This window comes from Antedon mediterranea, chromosome 9 (genome assembly GCF_964355755.1).
Source record: "Antedon mediterranea chromosome 9, ecAntMedi1.1, whole genome shotgun sequence".
Classification (NCBI taxonomy): Eukaryota; Metazoa; Echinodermata; class Crinoidea; order Comatulida; family Antedonidae; genus Antedon; species Antedon mediterranea.
The window spans coordinates 19733001-19744188 of record NC_092678.1 but is presented as its reverse complement, the minus strand read 5'-3'; positions in this window follow the sequence as shown (position 1 = coordinate 19744188).

The window sequence follows — 11188 nt, the reverse complement described above, 5'->3', positions numbered from 1 at the left end:
ACATTATTATAGGCCCAGTAAATTTATTATGCACTATATATTCAATTCAATTCATATATTATTGGTCTAATGTATATAAAATTAAAAATTGAAATTAATAAACTGCGCTTTAAAATACATCAACAATGTTTAAAACAATAAGGCAATGAAAAGGCAAATAAAATAAAGCCTAGTACTTCTTACTGACACAATATCGACCTTTCTGTGCACGTATATGGGCATGTGCAGAATGATATTTTTACTTGTTAGTGACGAGCCACGTGGTGTGAAAACGAAAAGTCAATAATTCCAACTTTACTTCATCTTATGACGTAATTTTGTTTAGAAAGAGACTTCGATAAAGATGTGTACACCGTAGACGTAAAGTATTATATAGCATTAAACTATTACTCAGAAGGAATATACGCTCCTGATGGACGTTTATCGGATAGTGGATTGATAAGCAACTTTGAAGTCGACAATGTCGCCTTCTTGTATCCGGAGACTCCGATTTTGTTTAATCGACAAACCGTTGAAACCTGCGAACCCACGACAGATGATGAATTGTATCAGAGTTGTGACGGTGCCACCGTGTTGTGCAGATGTACTAGTATTTTAAAGATACCTCTTGAAAAGGTAAATTCATTAAATACGCCATGCCAATCAGTATATTTCACAGGTTGGGTTGTCATACTTTTGGTGGAAAGGGGTATTGAATCTATTTCTGCAGCATATCCTAAAAAATGGTATAAGAATACGGTATATAAATACGATATATTTAAAAAAAAAAAGCTTACAGAAATTCAAAACATAAGGTATTTTTATTTGCAGCAGAAAATGGTACACAAAATATGGTATAAATTTATAAATACCTTGTTTTATCCACACATTTGGTGGGCAAAATACGGTATATTTTATACGGTATATTTTTGCGAGCACCATTTCTGCCGTAGCAGAAACAGGCCCTGGGTACGACGATAGTTTTCGCTACTTCAGATGAACAAAAAACAATTACCACAACAGAATGCCGATAATCGGCCTCATAAACCCCAGAATCAGCACGATCTTATGAAACATGCATTGCAGCTAGCTGTGTTCAACATCAAACAGCTCACGACCGAGGGTTATCCAGAGAGGAGAACTCGTATAAACTGCTAAAAGAAATTTAAATCCTGTTAAAAAATCACAATCTATGTATTTATTCTATTTAGGTCGTTGAACTCGTTATTGCAAATCAAAATGAGGCTGATTACTCAGTACACATGCACGGAGATTCCGCTCGAGTGGTAGGCATGGGTAGTATTGGAAGTTTGTTTACAAAAGATAAACTCAAAGAATTAGACGAACAAGGTAAAATAAAGCAAGTATAGAACGTTATATACACACTAATTAATTCCGTTGTTCTCTTCACTTTTCAAGACGGTTTCGCTAGAAACTTTCCAAGACGAATCTTTTAGATGCCTTCCAGCAACAGTAGAAACAATTTAACAAAATGCGCGCAACGCATGTCTCATAGAATGTATGATAGAATGTCTGATAGAATGTCTGATAGATGGTCTGATAGAATGTCTGATTAAAAGCGCAGATTTGTATTATTACGCTAATGCTTTGGTATAAAATCGAAATTATTATTACTTATTACAATTTTAGGATTACTTACAAGAATTTCACCCGACCAAGCTGTAATTAAAGACACTGTAAATGTACCTGCATATGGCTACGTAATTTGGCGATGGAAGGCGGATAATCCTGGTTATTGGTTTTTTAATGCTTTACCAAACAGTCATTTAGAAGTAAGTATTATTTTGCGTATCTCCAAGCAAGGCAATCTAACAACAGGATGCTGAGCTTCGGAGATCAAAGGGTTTATTTGTGGCTCCGACACAATCAGTTCTACGCATATTAATAGATAAAAGGACTGTTACGAGTTCCTATCTTGACAAGGCGAGCTCAGTGCCCTGTTGATAGTAAGTATGGCTTGTGTGTGATTCATTTCGTATTCTATAGCAGTAGCCTAATCTTCAAGTTTAAAAAGACTTTGCCTGGCGTTATGACTGTGTTTTAATTGCACTGTATTATAAGTGTAAGCAGAGTGAAGCTTGATTCTTATTTGAAGTCAGAATTTAGTGACAAGTTTTTCTGTTATTAATTTCATATTCTATTGTTTCTTATTTTAAAAAAAAACAAATTGTATTAAGAACTTATAACACAAGAATCTCCTGTTCGTCCGAAGCGCGTAACAATTTCGAAAGGCATTGTGGGATAGAATAGAGCTAATGGGTGGCACCATTGTGAGCCATGGAGTAGGGTGCCCGCATCAAATTAGAAAGTCGAAATCATAGAGGGGATCTGTTAATACTCTAGGGGGGTAGAGTAATTGACTGAGGAGTAGGGCGCCCGCATCAAATTAGAAAGTTAAAATCATAGAGGGGATCTGCTAATACTCTAGGGAGTAGAGTAATTGATGTCCTAGTTTGGAGGGGGCGCTGCTCCATGCTGTGAAATGGCGTCGCCCAGTTTGACTTTTTAACCCTGTACTTCCGATACTGTGTGTTGAATGCAAATAGAAGAACAGGAGATTCTTCAATTTATAAGTTATAAGTTCTTTGGTATTATACAAGAAGTTTGGTCTTTTAATATTTTACCTCATATTTTTCTTTTTCTATTTTAGACTGGACAAGCTATGATTTTCCAAGTCGGTGAGATGGACGAAATTCCTAAACCGCCTGGCGATATGCCTACATGTGGTCCATGGAAGATGGCTAATTAAACACATAGTTATTTTAAATTATTTTTGCCATTCATGTACCAATCCATAAATACTGTATTTTATTAGTTGTAACTAGCTTATGAAAAAATGGGAATCTATCAACATAAATTGTTTGAAAATCCCAGTTTACAAATTCGCAGATTATAGTTTTTGGACTGTATAGATTTATGTTATTTATTCATTTTAGTGATACATAAAAAAAAGAGCACTAAGGAGAGACTAGTATTTTCAGCTATCACCAAGGGGCGTGTATATTATACATCTACAGAACCGTAATTACGTAGCCATAACATCGGCCATGGTTCGAGGGTCAAACTCGCTCCAACCGAACATTTATATATATATATATATATATATATATATATATATATATATATATATATAAATCAATGATGTTGCGTAGCACTGTGTAAATTATATATAAATCATACTGTAAATTATAGAAACAGTGCTCATATTCGGAACATGAGATCATGTTCCGAATATGAGCACTGTTTCTATAATTTACAGTATGATTTATATATATATATATATATATATATATATATATATATATATATTGCCACCATTTAAGCTGTTTTTTAGTCTCATTCCAAAATTGTTTATATCTCTACCAAGCTACCCTCTTTGTTTTCTACTTTTATTCAGACTCCACTCTGGCTCCCTTTGTTATATTTCTTTTATTCCTGTCCACCCAGGCAGCACTTGCCAGCTTTATACTATGACGTTATCCAAATTCCTTCACTTGCACACTGATGAAGGGCTAGTGTTGCCCGAAAGGTCTGCTAACTTTTCTGGCTGTTTACTTTATCGTTTTGATTTAGCTTTTCGCTTTTTATTTTTGTATCTCCATTGAGATCCAGCCACTGATACCCACAGCATTGTCATTTTTTTCAGTAAATTCAATGGCAAATTACTGACAAAAATGACAATGCTGTGGGTACCAATGGCTGGATAAAAAAAAAAGCGAAAAGCTAAATCAAAACGATATATACAGTATTTCTTTTACAAGAATATTTCTGTAAGTTTAATCTAAATCATAATGAACGGAAAACGTATTTGATACAAAACGGGTATGCAATGAGACCGTATCTAATTAGCAAATAAAACAATAAAAGTGCAAATAGAAATAAAACGTAACAGTAACAAAAGTGATCTCTACATGAGTGAGTATTTATTTATTAATAGTTGTTGTATTTCCTTTATAAATTTTCCGATTTTAGTTTCACACTTTATGTTTTCAGGTAAACGGTTCCAAATATTTGCCCCTCTATAGGCAATACTTCTCTGTCCTATATTTGTTGTTTTTAGAGCAATACGGAAATCATCCTTCTTCCGCGGACCATACTCATGTACAGATTCCATTTTTGTAAAAAAAAGAGTTAAATGAAACTGATAAATAAAATCCATACGGAATTGAAACATAAATACAGCAGTGTACTTCTCATACAAGTCAAAAATATTCAATAGGTTTTGGTTATAAAATGAATTTGCTGATAATGCACTTTACATATAATTCTGATCGCTCGTTCTTTAAGTATAAGTATTCTCTGTAGCTTCGTTGCCCCCGCAACTCCCAAATAGTTATTGCATATATTATGTAAGGTAAAATTAACGAATTGTACATTATTAACAGAACTTCTGTTTGAACAATATATTTAAGTTTGTTCAATACACCAATGACCGTTGCAATTTTCGTAACGGTATCTATATGATCATGGAATGTTACAAACTCATCAAGAATGACACATAAGAACTTAATTTGACTAACTCTTTCAATTTCAACATCGTTAATAAATACAGTATAGTTATTGGTATATTTTTTCTTATACATGCTTCTAAATTCGATAAACTTGGTCTTCTTTGTATTCAAACGCAATTTGTTTGCAGTAAACCAATCACTTAATTTACTACTTATTTACTTACTTAATTCTGTATTAAAATGTTAATTAAAAGGTTTATATCTTTGTGCTTAAAAAATATGTTATTATCGTCAGCAAAAATGACAAATTCTAAATATTTACTACTTTCAACAATGTCATTTGTATAGATTATAAATAGTAACGGACCAAGAATTGAGCTCTGTGGTATTTCATATTCAATCAGTTTTAATTCTGATTTACAGTTTCCCATGTGAACATATTGTTTTCTCATATATAAGTAGCTCTTAAACCATTCAAGAAAAATGCTCCCTTTGAGTTTTTGTAAGAGAATCTCATCATCTATCGTATCAAATGCCTTAAAAAGGTTTAGGACGACGCCGATACTTATCATTTTTTCATCTATTGCCTAAGTAATTTTTTCTATTGTTTGTGAAAGTGCATTTGCTCGTAGAGAGGTTTTTGCGAAAACTAAACTGTGATTTATTAATGATGTTAAGTTTGTCTGAAACAGGACTATAATTTTTTATGTCATTTTCATCGCCACCCTTAAAATATGCACAGTTCTGGTCATCTGGAAAGCAACCAGTTGTCAATGATATATTAACAATATGTTTAATCGGCATTGTTAGACATTGCGAAAATGGTTTAATATAACGAGAACCAATTCCATCATTATCAGGTGACTTACTTACATCTAGATTACCAATATATTTATTAATTTCATGTTCATTTACCGGCCTAATAAACATAGAATTGGCGTAATTGTCAGACATTAATGTTAATGTTACCTCTTTTATTTTTTATATCAGTTGCTATATTTTTGCCAATATTATATTATGTATTGTCCCCCTGAAAAAATAATTCTGAACAAAATTTTTGTTGAAATTCCATTTTAATGTAACATAATAGTTATCCACTTTGACCAAAAATGGGATCGAAAAAAAATGTATTTACCTGAAAAAAATGTAATTTAAAGCAAAAAATTGTCAAATTGCCAATGGATTTTTGGTTGAAATTAACCATTTATTTTGCCATTTTGTAAGTAAAAAAAAATATTAAAAACTACAAATAACATATTCAAAGTCTGATCTTCATTTTCATGTTCTTGGGGGATAATACATCTTTAATAAAATATGAATTCATTGCTTCTGCTTGATCTTGTTCATTGCTGTAACAGTTTGTATTTAAGAACATTTTTTATGGTTTTCCCGAATTGTAATTTTTACCTAATAAATTGTTAATAGTTCGCCATTGTTTTTAAGAGTTAGGCCTATTTTTATTTTTCTCAAATTATTCATTCAGATAATTCGTATTTCGTATTAGTTTAGTTAATGTATTTCTGTAGTTAGTGTGTCGGATTTTTTTCTATACAAAACTGTATAGGTAGTTTTTCTTTCTTATGAATTGATATTGCAAAACCTTTAGTGATCCACAGAGATTTATTTATATTTGATCTCACATGTATATTTTTTGAATGAAAGCATTTATCTATCAGTCTATTTAGTGTGTTACGAAAGTTAACGAACGACTCATTTGCATAACAGCTGCTAATTACATTCTCCCAGTCTTGCCGTTCTAGTTTAGCTCTGAACAGTTCTTTATTGCGACGGGAGTTGCTACGCTGTAACTTATATTTGTGTTCATGTTTTGTTGGAATTCTAACCGATTTATTTATGCAAAAGATAGGATAGTGTTCTGAAATATCCCTGTAAATTATGCCTGATTCTATCTGATGATATTGCTGTGAATTCGTAGGAATATTGTCGATTATTGAAGCTCTATTTCCTGTTACTCTACCAATTGACCATTCACTAGCTACTATTTGCGATGCAATGTCATGTGTTGTTAGTTCATCCCTCCATCTCATCTTTTGCCTTCCTCTGCCTCTGTTGTAGGTTCTTGGAGTCCAATTTGTTAGTCTGTCTGTCCATTTGTTGTCATATATCCTGGCCAGATGTCCTGCCCACCTCCATTTCTTTGATTTTATGCTGATTATTATGTCCTGAACTCCTGATTTAAATCTGAGATTTGTATTTAACACTTTATCTTTCTTTGTGACTCCTATCAGTAGGCCTACTCCTTCCATTGCCCGTACTATTGTCAAATACTGGATATCTAAATACAAATTGCTTTTTAAATAAAAGTAGGATTATATTATTATAATAATACCTAAAGGCATAATAATGTCAGAAATGGCAACTATGAAAGCAAATCGTACTGAATCACCATGTTTAAATAATAATTGATAAATCATCCTGCCAATGCAGATGTATGCGTACAGTGTATACTTGTAAAAATGACATCCGATTATTGGTAACCGTATTTAATTTCGAAAACAACAATGTGTTTTTGACATTTATCGCCCAGTATCGCACACCATAGACTAACCATTAACCTACATGATTGTGTTATCATAAACTAGGTCAGTCAACTACATGGCAACGACATTATTGTGTTTGTATAAGATTATTCTTTAGAACATTGCCATATAGTTTAAAGTTAACGACATGCAGCAGTTAAAACTGGGAACGAGCTCAGGTGCTGAAGGTTTAACTGGTAGGCCTACAGTGACTATAGGTCTACTTTGATGTTACAAGGTAACCATTAACTAATCAAATTTACAGTGTTACATTTTTTTGTAGTGACATTTTTCGTCTGCTTGGAAAGACTTTATGAACAAAAACTAAAGAATTCAATTGTGTATGACTTTCCTAAGTTTCTGTGCGACCTTAATGCATTCAAAAACAGAATGTAGAGGGTGTATAATTTATTTTCTTCTCTTGTAAGATGTTGGAGTGTACAAGTATGTTGTCTCTAGCCGTAGTGCTTGTCGTTCTGTTGCTTACGTGGATGTATTTCAACATTCGACGTCCATATGGAATGCCACCTGGTCCAACACCTTATCCTATCATAGGGAATATTCCAAGTAAGCCTTAAATATAAAGACTACACTATCAAACTTTATGTGACAACGATTTTGAGCTTGTTGGTTATTATTAAGGAATATACTTTTTTTTTATTTTTCCGTTTAAAAATTGTATATTATGTGGTCATGTTGATGCACTGTATAATCTTACAGAAATATTTTGTTTTATACAGTATTGTTAGAAAAGAAAAATCTATGGAATACCTTTAAGGACATGACCTTCAAGTACGGACCAGTTTTTTCAGTAAAATTTGGAAGTTATTGGGGAGTCGTTATCAACAACCACGAACTAACGCAAGAAGCTTTACTGACCAAATTTAATGAATTTAGTGGACGACATCCTTCATATACTTGTAAGTTGTTTCCAATCGTCCAGTCTTACGCCGATTTGTTTCAAATAGCCTGTAATTAGTTATGTTTTATGGATATCTATCGTAGGCCTAATTATAAAAAGGACCTTTTACTCAAGGAGATCTCCGTGTTTGGCAGTTAAGCGCTGTGTTTCCAAACACGAAGATCTCCGTGTTTGGCAGTCAAAGTGTTATAGGCTAAAGCGAATCCATTCTCGTGATGTTTTAGATGTGTTAAAATCATTTATTGATTTTATATTTATTCTGTATATAAAACATGGACAACAAGCAGCCCGAAGGCTGAAAGTGTGGAACTTGCACATTGTTATAAAGATAGGCCTACACTGAATTTAAATAACTTAATATCATGTATGTTCAGGAAGATCATTAGCTAATGTTGAGTTGAGCTTTGTTCAGTAATTGCCAGATGTTTTCCCTAGTAACTGACGAAATGTGTACCTTAAATACAATGCGAAGACTTGCTAATTGTATAGGCCTATAGTACAATATTGCGTCAGTTTAGGTCACCAAACATCTGACCAAATGTATCTTCATTATAGTTGACTTGGCTTCTGATCACGGAAAAGACATAGCTTTTGCTCAACCTACACCAACATGGAAATTCCACCGAAAGTTAGCACATTTAGCTATCAGGTTAGTACGTAGTATTTTTACCTATTTAGGCCCATCTTTTTTAAGATAAGAAAATTAAATTTAGTTGTTGATTATTTAGATATAGCCCAGTTTTGGTTCATTGTTCACGTTTTCTGTGTTACTAAAGTTCTGTATTTTTTTTTGCTTACAGAAAATATTGTACGGGAGGTTTGGAGACTTTGGTAGAAAAAGTAATACCGAAGGTCAGAGACGTTCTTTTAGAAAAAGCCGGAACACCATTTGATCCAAAAGAACTGATCAAATTGGCAGTCTACAATATTATCGCGTCTATGTGCTTTGGACATGAGTAGGTTAATTTAATATCTGTGTCCACACATCTTCAAATTATATCAATCTTATTACATATTTTATATGAGCATTATGACCAGAATACTTCATTAGTCGGGTGTTCAAAGGCATCTTTTAACCTGAATGTATGTTACAAATTAATATTTTTTTTCTATTTGTGTTTTTTTTTTATATTTTAGATACAACTTTAAGGATCCCCAGCTTCATCAGTTAATGAAGGTAATAGACGAAATCAATAACGCTATTGGTAACTGTTCTATAGTAGACTTGATTCCAGCCGCTCGATTTTTACCAAGTACAGCAGCGAATATAGGCCTATTTCGAAAATTATCATTGGAATACTTTGCTATAATTTTGACAGAAGTGAATCAGCATTTGAGAACATACTCCCCAGGTATTGATATTATCTAAACCACATAATAAGCTCTGTCTACACTATCAAAAATGTGTGATGTGCCCAAATATAGTAGTGATATTTTCAAATACGGTAGTGGTATGACATCATCATGTCCATCAAAATTGTTTTGTCACATAAAGTTTGATAGTGTAGACAAGGCCTTACAAACCACAACGATATTAGCTTGTATTAGTTCTGACAATTGGACGACCATTAGTCTAGTTTGGTTTTTTATTTTATTTATAAATAGTCATTTTACCATGCGATAGATAGCGTCTATCTTTTTGCCTTTAAGATTAGATCTTTAAGGAAACCCAATTTCTGTTCACATCTACCAATACTTCTAATACAATTATGTTAATGCTTAATTTTAGATGAACCTGCAAATGACGTGATTGAGCTTCTATTAAAAACTCAGAAAGATGAACTAGAGACAGTAACAGATAGCGCTGCCAGTAAATTAACCGACGTGCATATCAAACAGATTGTATCAGATCTCTTCTTTGGTATGTTCCTTTATTTTTTTATATAAATAAATATGTTAAACTCCCCGATTTGAATAAACGCCCATAACCGTTTGTTTTTTCTTCAATAAACGCCCCGCCACATCATAATACACATTTATTAACTGCATAATGATCTTGTTTTGGCGTGCATAGTTATATTTAGAAATTGTAAAAAAATATTAAATATCAGGTTCAAAAATCAAATTACGTAATATTACACTTAAAATTAATTATTTTATTTTAATCACATTTCTTATAGCTGGTACAGACACATCGACAGCATCGTTACTTTGGGCTGTGGCATGCATGATGGACCACCCGGATGTACAGGAGAAGATAAAAAAAGAACTTAATGACGTCATTGGAGACAGGCCGCCAAGACTAAGCGATCGTGGGAAGTTGCCATATACGGAGGCTGTGATCATGGAAACTATGAGATTTGGAACCGTTTCACCTTTAGGTGTACCTCATCGTGCTATTGAAGACTCCACAATCGGTAAGAACTAAACAAGCTATCGTTTTCGTCGTCCCGTGTTCGTGCGTTCCTCTACCTAAGATCATGGATAACAAGGCCATATACATGGCTGCGGTCGCGTGCTCAAATTGAGTTAGTGTTTACCGATCAACCGACTGACCGACCAGCCAACCGACCGACATAGTGAGCTATGTAGCTGTATCCATCTATTAGGTCACATTGATGTTATACATCCTGGACAAATCACTTTAGTATACAATAAATACGTTAAAAAATACAAAATAAAACGTCGTAATTAAAAGGATGACAAAAAATGTAGTAAATAGGCAAAAGTAGTCATAATATGAAGAATCAAAATTGAATGTTACTGTACCAAACATTTTCTCTCTTTATATTTAATTAAAAACTGTAGAATGTTATCTATGAAAGCCTAATCCTGCCACATGAATATAAATAGCTAAATAAAATAAAACAAAAACAGTGCACATCGGCCGCCGTTCGTTTTGGCCGCCAAGTATGGAACGCCTAAAGTTCCAGTGGGTAAATAGGGGAATTAATTAGGTGTAACTTCGTTAAGCCCAAGATCTATATTATCTAGGCCTAAGAGACCAACTCTTTTGTTTTGTTTTTTTTCTACTATGTCGAAATTTTGACATACGTATGTCGAAATTTCGACATATTTGTTATATTTTTTGTTTTTATTTTTGTTTTGCTATGTCGAAATTTCGACACGTGGTGTAGTTTTCGGTCCGGCGCGTAGCCTCGCGGAGAGTGGTGAATTAAAACATTCTCGTTCGATTTGGTTTGTTTCTGGCGACGAACCGGAACTGTGCCGTAGCATGTTTCAAAGACACTTAATGCGTACCTTTTTCTTTCAGGCAACTACAATGTACCTGTAGGCACGATATTATTCATAAATCATTGGGCACTTCACAATGA